Genomic DNA, 19,475 nt, shown 5'->3' with positions numbered 1-19,475 from the left:
CCTCACGAGTCTGTTGAGGATAATCCTCTCAAGTACCTTGCCCGTCGTGTCTAGCAGGCAGATAGGCCTATTTGCCGATGGGTCACCTGGTGGTTTCCCAGCCTTCGGCAGTAGGACCAATTTCTGCCGCTTCCACCTATCCGGAAAGAGGCAGTCATCCAGGCACCTCTGCATGACTACTCGAAACAGCCCGGGGGCCGTTTTTATCGCCAGCCTGATTGCCAGGTTAGGGATGCCATCCGGTCCCGGTGCCTTGCTCACCTTTGGAGACTTGGCGATCACGATGAGTTCCTCATTCGTAACCCTTGCCTCCTCCTGAACCTCGACACGGCTGTCGTCGCCCACGGAATGAATGCTCGGCAGGTTGGCCGACCATCCCTGGTCTGTGTCTGAGATACTGGAACGTCGGACGTGGGACTCGACCGCCGGAGGCCAAAGACTTGGCTCGTGGCGCGGAAAGAGTCCCTCGATGATTCGCTCCAGCATCGCTGGTGATCGCTCTGCAGGTGCCAGCGCGGCCTTTGGTCTTGGCCATTACGATCCTGTAGGCGTCACCCCACGGGTTCGTATTGGCACTCGCGCATAGCCTATCGAAACAGGCCCTCTTGCTGGCCTTAATCGCACTCTTCAGCGTCGATCTGGCAGAACTGAATGCTGCGCGGCGCTCTGTCCTCTGTTCGTCTGTTCGCGCACGCTGCATCCTCCGTCTCGCACGGAGGCACGCACAGCGAAGGTCCGCTATCTCGTCAGTCCACCAGTAGACCGGTGGCTTCCCATTCCTAGGTTGGCGAGTCCTAGGCATGGTGGCGTCGCACGCCCGAGATAGCATAGCAACTAGTTGGTCAGGCGTCGGGCGAAGCCGATTGCCCCCCTCGCGCTCTCGTCTAATTGCCTCTTCAAATACCTCGGCATCAAAATGCGGTGTCTTCCACCCGCGGGCGAACGGAGTGTTGGCCCTACTCGTCGCTTGCCGCCTCTCGTTGTTGTCTACACTATAACAGACCGCCTGGTGGTCGCTATTAGTGTAGCCATCGTCTACCCTCCAGTTCTTGATCAGTCCTGGGCTGGAGAACGTCACGTCGATGATCGACTCCGCGCCATTTCTGCTAAATGTACTTTTGTTCCCAACGTTGGCCAGATCTAGGTTGAGCTTTGCCAAAGCCTCCAACAAGCTCTTTTTTTTTTTTTTTTTTTTAAAGGTGGCGGGGAAATCTGCAAACAGACACCTGAGAAGAGAACTCAGGGTGTGGGGATGAGACTAGGGGAGAGATGCTGGGGTAGTTACACTCCCCCAGACACCTACTTATCCCTGTCCCGACCCACTAAAACCCCTCCAGTCTCCAGCCCTGGTCTTCCCGGAACGACGGTTAAGTATTACGTCGGGAAGTGGCTTTTGTGCGTGATGCACCCTCTTTACTCTTATAACCTCCTAGCTAACTACCTGGAGACTGGTAATTAGCTACCACTGGCGTGTTGGTGGTTGACCCGCCACACACGTTGCAGCTCCAGAACAATCTGAGAGGCGGCCGCACAGACCGCGTTCCAGATGTCCGGGTCGTCGCACATCCTCCGGACTAGATTGTCCGGAGTAGTGCCAGGCCCGCTCACAGCCATCATGTTGCTCCTCGCTCTTACGAAACGGGGGCATACGAAGAAGACGTGCTCAGCAGTCTCCTCCTCCTCCACGCACTCGGGACACATGGGGGACACCGCGTGTCCGAACCTGTGCAGATATTACCTGAAACAACCATGGCCTGACAGGATTTGTGTCGGGTGGAAGTTCACTTCGCCATGTCGTCTCCCGACCCAGCCGGATATCTCCGGTATGAGTCGGTGCGTCCATCTGCCCTTTGTGGAATTAGACCATTCCCTCTGCCAACGGAGCATCGAGAATGACCTTCTGGTACCTCGTATGCCCCTTGTGTCACGTTGGTCGAAACACTCTCTGTCCTCCTTGATGGCGATGCTGATAGGCATCATGCCGGACAAGACACATATTGCATCGTATGACACCGTACGATACGCACTCGCAACTCTCAGGCACATGAGCCTGTAGGTACTTTCCAGTTTGCCACGGTAACTGTTAGTACCTAGCGCTCTGGACCACACTGGCCCACCATACCTAAGTATGGACGAAACCACGCTGGCAAGAAGTCTTCGCTTGCTGCCATAAACCGCTGAGCTATTGGACATCATACGAGATAGTGCTGCAATAGCCGATGAGGCCCTCTTACAGGCATAGTCGACGTGACTCCCGAACGTGAGCTTGTCGTCCACCATAACCCCCAAGAGCTTCAGGGATCGCTTCGAGGTGATGGTGCAGTCTCCGACTCTGACCACCGCCTGTTGCTCCGATTTACGGTTGTTCACGACCATGACCTCCGTCTTATGATGCGCGAGCTCCAGTTTCCTGGAGCGCATCCAGTCCTCGACCTTGCGTATACAGTGCGCGGCCGTCAACTCGACCTCCTCGATAGACTCGCCGTAAACCTCCAGCGTTATGTCGTCTGCAAAGCCAACGATCACAACCCCTACAGGGAACTTGAGTTTTAACACTCCGTCATACATGACATTCCACAACACCGGGCCCAGGATAGAACCTTGCGGAACTCCTGCGGTAATTGGGACGCACTTCTGACCCTCCTCTGTGTCGTAAACAAGTACTCGATTCTGGAAATAATTTTCCAGAATCTTGTACAGCGACACCGGTACATGGATGCTCCTGAGCGCGAGCGCTATGGAGTCCCAACTGGCACTATTGAACGCATTCTTCACGTCGAGCGTGACGATTGCGCAGTAGCGTATTCCCCTTCTCTTGCGCTGGATTGCTACCTCCGCCGTCTTGATGACGGAAGAGATTGCGTCCAGCGTGGACCTGCCCTTCCGGAAGCCGAACTGGTTACTTGCCAGACTGTGTACACCCTCCGTGTACCTCACCAGTCTGTTGAGGATGATCCTCTCAAGCACCTTGCCCGCGGTGTCCAGCAGGCAGATAGGCCTATATGCCGATGGGTCCCCTGGCGGTTTCCCAGCCTTCGGCAATAAGACCAGTCTCTGCCGCTTCCACCTGTCCGGAAAGAGACAGTCATCCAGGCACCTTTGCATGACTGCCCTGAACAGCCCGGGGGCCGTTTTTATCGCCAGCCTGATCGCCAGGTTAGGGATACCATCCGGTCCCGGTGCCTTGCTCACCTTTAGGGATTTGGCGATCACGATGAGTTCCTCATTCGTAACCCTTGCCTCCTCCTCTGCCTCGACACGGCTGTCGTCGCTCACGGATTGGATGCTCGGCAGGTTGGCCGACCATCTCTGGTCTATGTCTGAGATACTGGAACGTCGGACGTGAGACTCGACCGCCGGAGGCCAAGGACTTGGCTCGTGGCGTGGAAAGAGTCCCTCGATGATACGCTCCAGCATCGCTGGTGATCGCTCTGCAGGCGCCAGCGCGCCTTTAGTCTTGGCCATTACGATCCTGTAGGCGTCACCCCACGGATTTGTATTGGCACTCGCACATAGCCTATCGAAGCAGGCCCTCTTGCTGGCCTTTATCGCACTCTTTAGCATCGATCTTGCCGAACTGAATGCTGCGCGGCGCTCTGTCCTCTCTTCTTCGTTTCGCGCACGCTGCATCCTCCGTCTTGCACGGAGGCACGCACTGCGAAGGCTCTGGCCCCTCTGGTTCGTGAAGCAACTTCCCCACTCAACAGCCCAAGCGTTGAAGTCGTCCGCCACCACCAACGGCGTTAGGCCCGTTAGCTCCATGGATAGGAGATCGACCATCAGAATGAACCTTTCGGTAGACCAACGTGACGGAGCATAGCAACTGCAGTAGAACACTCCGTTCACCTTAGCAACTACGTACCCTTCTTCTGAGGTTGAGACAACCTCCTGAACCGGGAACTTGCCCGTCGTACATATGGCCGCCATACTGGACTTATCCGCAACCCAGTTACCGTTTCCGGGAGGGATGCGGTAGGGGTCCGATATGATGGCGATGTCCGACAACGACTCAGTGGCTGCTTGGTGTAGCAGCTGCTGAGCCGCGAAGCAATGGTTCAGGTTCAGTTGCGTCACCCTTAAGCCTGTGGTTTCGCAGCCGGCTTACCGGCTGGGCACCTGGGGCCTCCCATAAAGTGTTTGGCGTCCCGTTTCCCGGAACATACCATACACTTGGGAGACTCCCCACAACCCTTCGCTTTATGGCCTGCACCTCCACATCGCCTGCACAACTGGCTCCTATCGGGCCCCTTGCAGGTCCAGGACTTATGTCCACCCTCAAAGCACCGGAAGCAAATGTCTGGTTGCTGTAGTATGCCCAGAGGACATACAGACCTGCTGACCTTCAACTTGCCTTCTTTCAGGGCCAGGTTAGCATCCGCCGACGGTAGTCGGAAGGTAGCTATCTGGGTCCCCGTCGGACCTTTGCGGAGGCGGATTGACTTCTCAGCCACCTCCACCCCGCACTTCGCTTTGAGGGCTTGTGCAATGTCGCACCCCTCGGTGATTTCGTCCAGGTTTTTAAGCTGGAGAGTCACCTCTGAGGTGAGTGCCCGCACTAGCACCTCCTTGCCTAGGACCTTTTCAACTACCGTTTTATAGGTAGCCCCTTGTTCTTGGCGTCCTTCCGGAGCTCAAGTATCATCTCGCCAGTGCGAGATCGGCGGATACTCCGCACATCCGCCCCCAGATCCTGAGCTGAGTTTCCCCCCTCATCTTCTTCAAGACTTCTGAGTATTACGACCCGTCCGTCTTGAATATGAGGGCATCACCCCTACTCCGCGCCTTTTTGACCTTTTTCGGTCCTCTGGCCACTCCGCCGTCTTGGCGCGTCGCACCTTCCCGACGCCTTCTACCCTCTACAGTAGTCCAAGGGTTGCCCGTAGCCTCCACTTGTGCCGTTTCCGTCCGCGGCGGACCTTTTTTTTTTTTTTAAAGGTGGCGGGGAAATCTGCAAACAGACACCTGAGAAGAGAACTCAGGGTGTGGGGATGAGACTAGGGGAGAGATGCTGGGGTAGTTACACTCGCCCAGGCACCTACTGATCCCTGTCCCGCCCACTAAAACCCCTCCAGTCTCCAGCCCTGGTCTTCCCGGAACGACGGTTAAGTATTACGTCGGGGAGTGGCTTTTGTGCGTGATGCACCCTCTTTACTCTTATAACCTCCTAGCTAACTACCTGGAGACTGGTAATTAGCTACCACTGGCGTGTTGGTGGTTGACCCGCCACACACGTTGCAGCTCCAGAACAATCTGAGAGGCGGCCGCACAGACCGCGTTCCAGATGTCCGGGTCGTCGCACATCCTCCGGACTAGATAGTCCGGAGTAGTGCCAGGCCCGCTCACAGCCATCCTGTTGCTCCTCGCTCTTACGAAACGGGGGCATACGAAGAAGACATGCTCAGCAGTCTCCTCCTCCTCCACGCACTCGGGACACATGGGGGACACCGCGTGTCCGAACCTGTGCAGATATTGCCTGAAACAACCATGGCCTGACAGGATTTGTGTCAGGTGGAAGTTCACTTCACCATGTCGTCTCCCGACCCAGCCGGATATCTCCGGTATGAGTCGGTGCGTCCATCTGCCCTTTGTGGAGTTGGACCATTCCCGCTGCCAGCGGAGCATCGAGAATGACCTTCTGGTACCTCGTATGCCCCTTGTGTAACGTTGGTCGAAACACTCTCTGTCCTCCTTGATGGCGATGCTGATAGACATCATGCCGGACAAGACACAGATTGCATCGTATGACACCGTACGATACGCACTCGCAACTCTCAGGCACATGAGCCTGTAGGTGCTTTCCAGTTTACCACGGTAACTGTTAGTACCTAGCGCTCTGGACCACACTGGCCCACCATACCTAAGTATGGACGAAACCACGCTGGCAAGAAGTCTTCGCTTGCTGCCATAAACCGCTGAGCTATTGGACATCATACGAGATAGTGCTGCAATAGCCGATGAGGTCCTCTTACAGGCTTAGTCGACGTGACTCCCGAACGTGAGCTTGTCGTCCACCATAACCCCCAAGAGCTTCAGGGATCGCTTCGAGGTGATGGTGCAGTCTCCGACTCTGACCACCGCCTGTTGCTCCGATTTACGGTTGTTCACAACCGTGACCTCCGTCTTATGATGCGCGAGCTCCAGTTTCCTGGAGCGCATCCAGTCCTCGACCTTGCGTATACAGTGCGCGGCCGTCAACTCGACCTCCTCGATAGACTCGCCGTAAACCTCCAGCGTTATGTCGTCTGCAAAGCCGACGATCACAACCCCTACAGGGAACTTGAGTTTCAACACTCCGTCATACATGACATTCCACAACACCGGGCCCAGGATAGAACCTTGCGGAACTCCTGCGGTAATTGGGACCCACTTCTGACCCTCCTCCGTGTCGTAAAAAAGTATTCGATTCTGGAAATAATTTTCCAGAATCTTGTACAGCGACACCGGTACATGGATGCTCCTGAGCGCGAGCGCTATGGAGTCCCAACTGGCACTATTGAACGCATTCTTCACGTCGAGCGTGACGATTGCACAGTAGCGTATTCCCCTTCTCTTGCGCTGGATTGCTACCTCCGCCGTCTTGATGACGGAAGAGATTGCGTCCAGCGTGGACCTGCCCTTCCGGAAGCCGAACTGGTTACTTGCCAGACCGTGTACACCCTCCGTGTACCTCACCAGTCTGTTGAGGATGATCCTCTCAAGCACCTTGCCCGCGGTGTCCAGCAGGCAGATAGGCCTATATGCCGATGGGTCCCCTGGCGGTTTCCCAGCCTTCGGCAATAAGACCAATCTCTGCCGCTTCCACCTGTCCGGAAAGAGACAGTCATCCAGGCACCTCTGCATGACTGCCCTGAACAGCCCGGGGGCCGTTTTTATCGCCAGCCTGATCGCCAGGTTAGGGATACCATCCGGTCCCGGTGCCTTGCTCACCTTTAGGGATTTGGCGATCACGATGAGTTCCTCATTCGTAACCCTTGCCTCCTCCCCTGCCTCGACATGGCTGTCGTCGCTCACGGATTGGATGCTCGGCAGGTTGGCCGACCATCTCTGGTCTATGCCTGAGATACTGGAACGTCGGACGTGAGACTCGACCGCCGGAGGCCAAGGACTTGGCTCGTGGCGTGGAAAGAGTCCCTCGATGATACGCTCCAGCATCGCTGGTGATCGCTCTGCAGGCGCCAGCGCGCCTTTAGTCTTGGCCATTACGATCCTGTAGGCGTCACCCCACGGATTTGTATTGGCACTCGCACATAGCCTATCGAAGCAGGCCCTCTTGCTGGCCTTTATCGCACTCTTTAGCATCGATCTTGCCGAACTGAATGCTGCGCGGCGCTCTGTCCTCTCTTCTTCGTTTCGCGCACGCTGCATTCTCCGTCTTGCACGGAGGCACGCACTGCGAAGGTCGGCTATCGCGTCCGTCCACCAGTAAACCGGTGGCTTTCCATTCCTAGGTTGGCGAGTCCTAGGCATGGTGGCGTCGCACGCCCGCGATAGCATAGCAACTAGTTGGTCAGCAGTCGGGCGGAGCCAACTGCCCCCCTCGCGCTCCCTTCTCATTGCCTCTTCGAATACCTCGGCATCAAAGTGCGATGTCTTCCACCCGCGAACGGTCGGAGTGTTGGCTCTACCCGTCGCTTGCCGCCTCTCGTTGTTGTCTACACTAAAACAGACCGCCTGGTGGTCGCTATTAGTGTAGCCATCGTCTACCCTCCAGTTCTTGATCAGTCCTGGGCTGGAGAACGTCACGTCGATGATCGACTCCGCACCATTTCTGCTAAATGTATTTTTGTTCCCAACGTTGGCCAGATCTAGGTTGAGCTTTGCAAAAGCCTCCAACAGGATCTGGCCCCTCTGGTTCGTGAAGCAACTTCCCCACTCAACAGCCCAAGCGTTGAAGTCGCCCGCCACCACCAACGGCGTTAGGCCCGTTAGCTCCATGGATAGGAGGTCGACCATCTGGGTGAACCTTTCGGTAGACCAACGTGGCGGAGCATAGCAACTGCAGTAGAACACTCCGTTCACCTTAGCAACTACGTACCCTTCTTCTGAGGTTTTAGACAACCTCCTGAACCGGGAACTTGCTCGTCGTACATATGGCCGCCAATCTGGACTTATCCGCAACCCAGTTACCGTTTCCGGGAGGGATGCGGTAGGGATCCGATATGACGGCGATGTCCGACAACGACTCAGTGGCTGCTTGGTGTAGCGGCTGCTGAGCCGCGAAGCAATGGTTCAGGTTCAGTTGCGTCACCCTTACGCCCGTGGTTTCTCAGCCGGCTTACCGGCTGGGCACCTGGGGCCTCCCATAAAGTGTTTGGCGTCCCGTTTCCCGGAACATACCATGCACTTGGGAGACTCCCCACAGTCCTTTGCTTTATGGCCTGCACCTCCACATCGCCTGCACAGCTGGCTCCTATCGGGCCCCTTGCAGGTCCAGGACTTATGTCCGCCCTCGAAGCACCGGAAGCAAATGTCTGGTTGCTGTAGTATGCCCAGAGGACATACAGACCAGCCGACCTTCAACTTGCCCTCTTTCAGGGCCAGGTTAGCGTCCGCCGACGTAGTCGGAAGGTAGCTACCTGGGTCCCCGCCGGACCTTTGCGGAGGCGGATTGACTCCTTAGCCACCTCCACCCCGCACTTCGCTTTAAGGGCTTGTGCAATGTCGCACCCCTCAGTGATTTCGTCCAGGTTTTTAAGCTGGAGAGTCACCTCTGAGGTGAGTGCCCGCACTTGCACCTCCTTCCCTAGGACCTTTTCAGCTACCGTTTTGTAGGTAGCCCCTTGTTCTTGGCGTCCTTCCGGAGCTCAAGTATCATCTCGCCAGTGCGAGATCGGCGGATACTCCGCACATCCGAATGTTACACGTTAATAGCAAAATGTTGCTCAATTCTTTCATATTTCCTCAGAGTAACCGAAAAAGTTTCTTGCACCGTTAAAAAAGTTTTAAAACCACAAATATTGAGAAGTCTCATTTGAAAACATGTTGCAAGTGCTGCTTGGGTCAATGACAAATTCAAGAGAAATAAATCGATAAAAAGGTCGAGAATTACCCAAAAATCAATTTTTGTAAAAACCGTTTAACTGATTTGTGCCCAAGGGGTCCATCAATATGAACTAACCAAAGTGGTTTTCTCATTTTTTCGCTACTTTCAATCGATCAGACAACTCGTAGTCGGCAGCGAGGATAAAAAATTTGCTTTTAGTTATTAAGATACTTTAGAAAGTAAGCTACCAGATATAATTGGCGCCGTTAAACATTAAATTGTATTTGTGCCGTGTCAAATAATTAATAGCTGAACAAAAAAAAATCGATCAGACATAAAAATATTCTTTTTGAAAGACCTCATGTCACTAGTGGGACGGTTTCAGCGAGAATTGCTCACATCAAAAAGGCGTTCGATAATGTCTGGCATGATGGCCTGGTGTTTAAGCTGCAGCGATTCAACTTCCTGATCTTCCTCGTGAAGATCATCAAGAATTATCTGGCGAATAGCTCATTCCAGGTCTTCCTCAGCAACATTAACAACATTCCCTCTGATTCGTTTAACGTAGATGCTGGGGTCCCACAGGGTAGCCTTCTTGGTCCCATCCTGTTCAACATATTTACCTCAGATGCTCCTCCCCTTCCGGGTGGTGGCATCTTGTCTATGTTTGCAGACGACACTGCCATTATCTACAAAGGTCAAGTGATTAGAGCTTTGACGCGTAGACTACAAGAAGGTCTGGATGTTTTGTCCGACTATTTCAACAGCTGGAAGATCTGCATCAATGCAGCTAGGACCCAGACTATTATATTCCCGCATTCAAAATCAACTCGACTTATTCCACCTGCCAATGTGAGAATCCATCTCAATAACACTCCCATCGAATGGTCGAGTGAGGTTGTCTATCTTGGTCTCTCCCTGGACCAAAAGCTATCTCTACTATGGTTACTCTAGAGCACCACAGATTTTAATGCAAAAAACCATTCGAAATATTCACCAATCCTACTCAAAATGCATAAATTTATTCTTGAATTATCAGTAGGTATATTGTTCAAAAATACCGTAAAATGGGGCGAATAGAAACAGTCTGCGATATATCTTGCAGTGTACAAAAAATACTATAATGTATAGAATGAATATAAAAGTTTTAAAACATGGGTCTTGTCTCCCTTTATTAAGGGTGTAACGTCCATTTTGATAAAATAAGTAATTCATTGTTTTATTGAAAAAAATGTTGCATGTTTCTATTCACCCCGCAATGGGGCGGATAGAAACACTCGCCAATGAAATACGTTTTCCTTGTTCTGATAGAAAATTCTAGTTTCAATTTGAAGAAAACAGAACAATTGCATCATATTTATTGGTATGAGAGGCAAGAAAACGATATAAAATATCAAAATACTAGTGGAAATGTTCGGTTTATTACTTCATGTTTGTTATCTTATGAATGAATATGTTCTATTAGAGTTCTTATTAGGAACAGAAGGACTTGGGGTTGGGTCAAGCATTTCCACCGGTCTGGCATATTCCGGTGTTTCATCTAGGACACGACATCCGGGAACATTTTGTCTTGGTGGAACTGAAACCTTGATTTATATCTCTCGGGTCAGTCCATGTCGAGCATCATGCAGCAGATAAATCAGACTTTCCACACTTTTTTGTAAACTAGCGTGGTTGTCCACTGGATTGAAGTCTAAAGGTAACATCCGATTTATGATGGGCTGAAAATGCACAAAACATGTTCCAGACATGATTTTACATATGAAACATTATAGCATTTCTCAAATCCACATGTACAAAAAATAGCCGCTACGGCGTTGTTTCTATTCGCCCCGTTAATCTGAGAACCGCGAGTTTTCCATGAAACATAGGTAACGTAGTGACAAAGATATCTAGAACAAGATACCTAACTTCCATATTTTTCATACATTTTGAACACGACCGATTTCCGACGGTTAGTGCTGCCATCTGATGACTTAAATTCTCATAAAATTGTCACTATGAACAAAACCGATTTATTGTGCATAGTCCGTCATCGATCGTTGAGCTGATCAAGATTGTATATAAAACCTAAATTAATCCACCTAGCGGTCAGACCCAGCCTTTCTCATTCAAACTTATTATTTGTAAAAATAGATATTCATGAACGCTTCAATCCAATAAATGTGTATTCACTTTTTGGGTTCTAAAATATTGATGTAGTTATTGGAGTATAATATATGAATTTGACGTAATGTTAGTGCTTAAGAAACAGCGAACAATAGAAATGACTCTTAATTTCGAACAATTCAATTACGTGCGATACCGGGAACATTCAAATGGTTACCACATTTACAATACCACATTACATACCACATTTAAATTATATTGTGGCCACATATATTGATCAAAGCAGGTATAGTTATAAATAGCCTTTGAATTTCTTTTCTTTTCATAACTTTTGAACCATATATCAGATTGTTATGAAGTTTGTTATTTGTAAGTAAGTTCAAATAAGTCGTGTAATCTTTGAAATAATTGAATTTAATTATTAACAATTTAATACATAACGGTTGCTTAGTTCGATTATAATCAAATGAAATGGGAACTTATAGGGCAGCCAAACTTTGAAACCACGTGTTAAATCATAATTCATCAGTTAACCCTTAACTAGCCCGTTCATCTGATAATACTATTGATCAAATCGGTTGTGTACTTTCTGAGATAATGTAGTTCCGTGATTTTCACAATTCGGTACATTACAGACGAAGTTACAGTTCGATTACAGCAAAATTCAACAGGGTGTTATGAGTTAGACCTTTCATTTGACACTAATTTCGTGAAAATCGGTTCAGCCATCTCTGAGAAAAGTGAGAGAGTTTATGTATTCTTCGGAATATGTTTCTTTTCATAGCTAGATTTCACATTTTTAAACACAACAGGCAAAGTAATGGTCCGATTGCAAAAAAATCAATAGAGTCTTATGGGGTAACTAGACCTTTCATATGACACTGATTTTGTGGAAATAGGTCCAGCCATCTCTGAGAAACATGAGTGAAATCAAACAGTCTTCAGAAGACGTTTCTTTTCATAACTTTTGAACCACATGTTCAATCTATATAAAATTCAAAAGTTAAGGGTTTTTAACATAGCCCGTTCATTTGATACCAATTTTATTGAAATCGGTTGTGTGGTTTCTGATATATTGATGTTTCGTGATTTTTACATTTTTAAACATAACCTCTAAACTAAAAATCCAATTACAATGAAAATTAGGGTCTTATGGGGCAACTAGAACTTTCATTTGCATATAATTTGCATAGCACTTTTATATCTTCGGTTTTGCAAGTGATTGCTATACCTTTCTAGGAGAAAGGCAAAAAGTTAAAAAAACTATTAATTAGGAGTAAAATATTCGTGCTGAAGAAATAGCGAAATAAAAGAATTGACTTTGAATTTCGTACACTTCAATCACGAGCAATACCGGGAACGTACGAATACCTCAATACCAAATTTAAATTTTGTTGAGGCCATATGTTTTGATCATAGCAGTTACAGTTTTAAATAGTCTTTGAATTTCGTTTCTTTTCATAACTTTTGAACCACATATCAAATTGCTATGAAATTTCTTACTTGTGAGTTTGAGAGACAACCCGTTCAAATGACACTAGATATGTTCAAATAAGTCGTGTGATCTTTGAGATAATAGACTTTCGTTGGTTTTTATAATTTAATACATAACGGTCGGAATAAAAGTACGATTATAGTCAAATAAAATGGGAACCTATAGGAAAGCCAAACTTTTCATTTGACACTAAGATTGTTGAATTTATTCCAGCCATTTTTGGGAGAACGAGTGAATTTGAAAAGTCACCGAAACATGTTTCTTTTCACAATTTTTGAACCACGTGTTTAATCACTATAAAATTCTTCAATTTACCTTTAACTAGCCCGTTCATTTGATACCAATATTGTTCAAATCGGTTTTGTACTTTTTAATGAAGTTTCGTGATTTACATACTTTGATACATTACAGACAAAGTAACAGACCGATTACATTGAAATTTAATAGGGTATTATGAGGCAGCTAGACCTTTCATTTGACACTAATTTCGTGGAAATCGGTTCAGCCATCTCTGAGAAAAGTGAGTGAGTTTAAGTAGTCTTCAGAATATGTTTCTTTTCAAAGCTGGATTTCACATTTTTAAACATAACAGGCAAAGTAATAGTCCGGTTGCAAAAAAAATCAATAGGGTCTTATGGGGTAACTAGACCTTCCGAATGACCTTGAATTTGTGGAAATCGGTTCAGCCATTTCTGAGAAACATGAGTGAGATTAAACACTCTCCAGAACACGTTTCTTTAAATAACTTCTGAACCACACGTTCAATCTTCATGAAACTCAAAAGTTAAGGGTTTTTTAAGTAGCCCGTTAATTTAAAACCAATTTTGTTAAAATCGGTTGAGTAGTTTCTTAGATAATGATGTTTCATGATTTTCACATTTTTAAACATAACCTCTAAACTAAAAATCCGATTGCAATGAAATAGGGTCTTATGGGGCAACTAGACCTCTCATTTGCAATTAATTTCATGAAGATCGGTCCAGCCATCTCTGAGAAAATCGAGTGAGATTGGGAGAGAGCGTTACATACACACACACATACACACACACACACACACATACAGAAAATGCTCAGCTCGTCAAACTAAGTCGATTGATATACGAGATTCGACCCTTTGGAGCACTTTTATACCTTTGGTTTTTCCAGTGATTGCTATACCTTTCTAGGAGAAAGGCAAAAAGGTATAGCAGTTTAGTCAGCTCGACGCTTATGAAGATGAATGATATTGTCATTTTTTGCACTTAATGCTATTGCCATATTTTTTGCACTTCAAAGTACGAAAGAAAAGTGTGAAATTGACTGTCAGAGTGGGGGTTTATATTGAGGGGTTATATCTATTTTCAGGTCCCATTCTACCAAAACTTAAAGTTTGATATGTCGCAAGCCATGTTTCAGAACCATTGTGCATATGGTCAGGTTCACCGGGGCACCCGATTTTTGCTTTATTTACCTCGGCAAGAGTGGAAAACTTGGCTGTAGAGCGAGCTCGTAGCGGTTATCAGGAAATTCTGATAGTAAGCTTTACTTTAAATGATGCGCCGATAATTCTTGATTCTTTCGGAAAGTTTCATGTTTGAGAACTAAACATTCTACATATTATTAAATATCATTTTTCGGATGGCAGCACGGTACAGTCGTCCACATGGATACTGAAAAAAATGTTCCACCTTTCAGCAGCCATGTCTTGGCGTAGTCGTCAGTTAATTTTGACGTTAAGTATACATCATATTAACAGTGTATAAATTAGTTCAACTTTTGCTCACGCTCAGCGACAATCATGTCCGATGAATTCTGCAAGAGTCAGGTTGGCAGAGCTGCATGCCACCACGGGTCGGCGCGTGGCGACCGCCGAGGTCACGTTATATGAGGGCGACCGCTGACAGTACCTAACAGCCCCGGACCAGCAGCGGGAGATTGCCTAGGGGTGGTGAGGGTCGGACACTGGGCCGTCGACTCCTCGTAAATGCCACAATTACCCGGAAGCATCTCTGACGGAGCGAGTAGTACCGCTCCCATCAACCAAATGCACTCCCTCGCCCATTGGGGCCGACACCAGTAAGGTCCCAATTATGGCAACTGGCAGCGAACGAAACGGATTCGAGTCGGATACGATAAGGAACCATGACCAAGGGCTGGCACCTGCATCGAGCTCCCTTAGTAAAGTCGCGTGACAGCGGCTTGAAACGGCGAGATTGTACCCGCTGCAGGGGTCTCCGTCCCGTAAAACCTGGCAGGCCTTCCAGTACGTTCCGCGTCCATTGCCTGGTGGGAATCAGATGGGGGGGAACTAGTCCTAGGACAAGATGCCCCTTTCCTGACTTACGCGAGCGGGGACGTCTTAGTGCTCATAAGGTGCTATGGCGACCTCCCTTACCCAGGGCCTCACTGCTTCGGCATAGATTACCATGGGACCATACAAGCCTTCTCATTTATGGACAAGGATAGCGGCTGGAAGGGGGACCCAATTAACAAAATTGAGCCAAACCAAAAACCAAAAAGAGACGGGTGCGGAGGGGTTACCAAATCCCTTCGCACGAGGTGGCATCCAGCGGTCTCCGCAGAAGAAGGCGGAGACGGATGCGGCGAAGTCTGGAGTTGGGAAACCGGCGAATCAGTCGGTGTCCACACCAGACATCTCGGTAGACGGTCCCTTGTTAGTCAAGGCCGTCGAAAGGTGCATGGACACGCGGCCAAGAGTGGCAGCGTTGTCCGAACAACTCGACGCTATAATCGAGTTCTCGGCGAATAGGCGGAATATCGCTGGCGGCCTGAAGCAGAGCCTCCTCCTGCTTCGGGCCACTATTGATGAAGCCAGGAAGGAGCACGAAAAACTTCTAGCTCGGGTGAAGGCGGCCGAGAAAGAGGTAAGGACCAGAAGGGCGACTGCATCTAAAGAGGTGCAGACCTCGTTCGCGGCGGTCTGCTCCACAGGGCAGGTCGCTAAGCGAACGAGGCAGTCCCCGGGGGAAGCGGCCCCCGGGAACCCCAAGAAACCGTTGGTTGTGCTACTCCCATGGGAGAACACACCAACCGGTTCAAGGTCCGCCGCGTGCATGCCACCACGGGTCGACGTGTGGTGATCGTCGAGGGCGCACAATACAGGTGTGACCACTGACAGTACCGAACAGTCCCGGACCAGCAGCGGGAGGTCGCCTAGGGGTGGTGAGCGTCGGACCAGGGACAGTCGACTCCTCGCAGAAGCCACAATCACCCGGAAGCACCTCTGACGGAGCGAATAGAGCCGTTCCCAACACCCAAAAGCACTTACCCACCCATCGGGACTGATGCCAGTAAGGTCCCGATTATGGCAACTGGCAGCGTAGTGAACGGATATGAGCTGGATTTCGGAATGGTACCGCATCCTCGGGCTGGCACCTGCATCGAGCTCCCTTAGTAAAGTCGTGTGACAACGGCTTGAAATGGCGAGGTGGTACCCGGTGCAGGGGTCTCAGTCCCATAAAACCTGGCAGGCCTTCCAGTACGTTCCGAGTCTATTGCCTGGTGGGAATCAGGCAGGAGTAGGATCAGATGGTTGTTCCTGACTTGCGCCGGTCGGTGGAGTCATAGTTGCCCATAAGGCGCTATGACTGATCACCCTAGCCATGACCTCACTGCTTCGGCATAGACCACCATGGGACCACATAGGCGACTACTCCACCATGGACAAGGATAGCGGCTGGAAGGGGGACCCCTTTAACTACAATGAGCTCACAAAAACAAAAAGAGACGGGTGCGGAGGGGTTATCAAATCCCTTCGCACGAGGTGGCATCCAGCGGTCTCCGCAGAAGAAGGCGGAGACGGATGCGGCGAAGTCTGGAGGTGGAAAAACGGCGAATCCGTCGGTGTCCACACCAGACATCTCGGTGGACGGTCCCTTGCTAGTCAAGGCCGTCGAAAGGTGTATGGACACGCGGCCAAGAGTGGCGGCGCTGTCTGAACAACTCGATGCCATAATCGAGTTCTCGGCGAACAGGCGAAACATCGCTGGCGACCTGAAGCAGAGCCTCCTCCTGCTTCGGAGCACCATTGATGAAGCCAGAAAGGAGCACGAAGAACTCGTAGCTCGGGTGAAGGCGGCCGAGAAAGCGGCCAGGAACGGGAGGGCGACTGCATCTAAAGAGGTGCAGACAGACACCCCCTCGTTCGCGTCGGTCTGCTCCACGGGGCAGGTCGCTAAGCGAACGAGGCAGTCCCCGAGGGAAACGGCCCCCGGGAACACCAAGAAACGATTGGTCGTGCTACTCCCACGGGAACACACGCCAACCGGTTCAAGGTCCACCGCGGAAAAGGCACAGGTGGAGGCTACGGGCAACCCTTGGACTACCGTAGAGGGTAGGAAGCGTCGGGAAGGTGCGACGCGACATGATGGCGGAGTGGCCAGAGGACCAAAAAAGGTCAAAAAGGCGCGGAGTAGGGGTGATGCCGGTAAGCCGGCTGGGCACCTGGGGCCTCCCATAAAGTGTTTGGCGTCCCGTTTCCCGGAACATACCATGCACTTGGGAGACTCCCCACAGTCCTTTGCTTTATGGCCTGCACCTCCACATCGCCTGCACAGCTGGCTCCTATCGGGCCCCTTGCAGGTCCAGGACTTATGTCCGCCCTCGAAGCACCGGAAGCAAATGTCTGGTTGCTGTAGTATGCCCAGAGGACATACAGACCAGCCGACCTTCAACTTGCCCTCTTTCAGGGCCAGGTTAGCGTCCGCCGACGTAGTCGGAAGGTAGCTACCTGGGTCCCCGCCGGACCTTTGCGGAGGCGGATTGACTCCTTAGCCACCTCCACCCCGCACTTCGCTTTAAGGGCTTGTGCAATGTCGCACCCCTCAGTGATTTCGTCCAGGTTTTTAAGCTGGAGAGTCACTTCTGAGGTGAGTGCCCGCACTTGCACCTCCTTCCCTAGGACCTTTTCAGCTACCGTTTTGTAGGTAGCCCCTTGTTCTTGGCGTCCTTCCGGAGCTCAAGTATCATCTCGCCAGTGCGAGATCGGCGGATACTCCGCACATCCGCCCCCAGATCCTTGAGCTGGGTTTCCCCCCTCATCTTCTTCAAGACTTCTGAGTACTTCGACCCATCCGTCTTGAGTATGAGGGCATCACCCCTACTCCGCGCCTTTTTGACCTTTTTTGGTCCTCTGGCCACTCCGCCATCATGTCGCGTCGCACCTTCCCGACGCTTCCTACCCTCTACGGTAGTCCAAGGGTTGCCCGTAGCCTCCACCTGTGCCTTTTCCGCGGTGGACCTTGAACCGGTTGGCGTGTGTTCCCGTGGGAGTAGCACGACCAATCGTTTCTTGGTGTTCCCGGGGGCCGTTTCCCTCGGGGACTGCCTCGTTCGCTTAGCGACCTGCCCCGTGGAGCAGACCGACGCGAACGAGGGGGTGTCTGTCTGCACCTCTTTAGATGCAGTCGCCCTCCCGTTCCTGGCCGCTTTCTCGGCCGCCTTCACCCGAGCTACGAGTTCTTCGTGCTCCTTTCTGGCTTCATCAATGGTGCTCCGAAGCAGGAGGAGGCCCTGCTTTAGGTCGCCAGCGATGTTTCGCCTGTTCGCCGAGAACTCGATTATGGCATCGAGTTGTTCAGACAGCGCCGCCACTCTTGGCCGCGTGTCCATACACCTTTCGACGGCCTTGACTAGCAAGGGACCGTCCACCGAGATGTCTGGTGTGGACACCGACGGATTCGCCGTTTTTCCACCTCCAGACTTCGCCGCATCCGTCTCCGCCTTCTTCTGCGGAGACCGCTGGATGCCACCTCGTGCGAAGGGATTTGATAACCCCTCCGCACCCGTCTCTTTTTGTTTTTGTGAGCTCATTGTAGTTAAAGGGGTCCCCCTTCCAGCCGCTATCCTTGTCCATGGTGGAGTAGTCGCCTATGTGGTCCCATGGTGGTCTATGCCGAAGCAGTGAGGTCATGGCTAGGGTGATCAGTCATAGCGCCTTATGGGCAACTATGACTCCACCGACCGGCGCAAGTCAGGAACAACCATCTGATCCTACTCCTGCCTGATTCCCACCAGGCAATAGACTCGGAACGTACTGGAAGGCCTGCCAGGTTTTATGGGACTGAGACCCCTGCACCGGGTACCACCTCGCCATTTCAAGCCGTTGTCACACGACTTTACTAAGGGAGCTCGATGCAGGTGCCAGCCCGAGGATGCGGTACCATTCCGAAATCCAGCTCATATCCGTTCACTACGCTGCCAGTTGCCATAATCGGGACCTTACTGGCATCAGTCCCGATGGGTGGGTAAGTGCTTTTGGGTGTTGGGAACGGCTCTATTCGCTCCGTCAGAGGTGCTTCCGGGTGATTGTGGCTTCTGCGAGGAGTCGACTGTCCCTGGTCCGACGCTCACCACCCCTAGGCGACCTCCCGCTGCTGGTCCGGGACTGTTCGGTACTGTCAGTGGTCACACCTGTATTGTGCGCCCTCGACGATCACCACACGTCGACCCGTGGTGGCATGCACGCGGCGGACCTTGAACCGGTTGGTGTGTTCTCCCATGGGAGTAGCACAACCAACGGTTTCTTGGGGTTCCCGGGGGCCGCTTCCCCCGGGGACTGCCTCGTTCGCTTAGCGACCTGCCCTGTGGAGCAGACCGCCGCGAACGAGGTCTGCACCTCTTTAGATGCAGTCGCCCTTCTGGTCCTTACCTCTTTCTCGGCCGCCTTCACCCGAGCTAGAAGTTTTTCGTGCTCCTTCCTGGCTTCATCAATAGTGGCCCGAAGCAGGAGGAGGCTCTGCTTCAGGCCGCCAGCGATATTCCGCCTATTCGCCGAGAACTCGATTATAGCGTCGAGTTGTTCGGACAACGCTGCCACTCTTGGCCGCGTGTCCATGCACCTTTCGACGGCCTTGACTAACAAGGGACCGTCTACCGAGATGTCTGGTG

Source organism: Wyeomyia smithii, chromosome 1 (assembly GCF_029784165.1).
Source record: "Wyeomyia smithii strain HCP4-BCI-WySm-NY-G18 chromosome 1, ASM2978416v1, whole genome shotgun sequence".
NCBI lineage: Eukaryota > Metazoa > Arthropoda > Insecta > Diptera > Culicidae > Wyeomyia > Wyeomyia smithii.
This window is presented reverse-complemented; position numbering follows the sequence as displayed.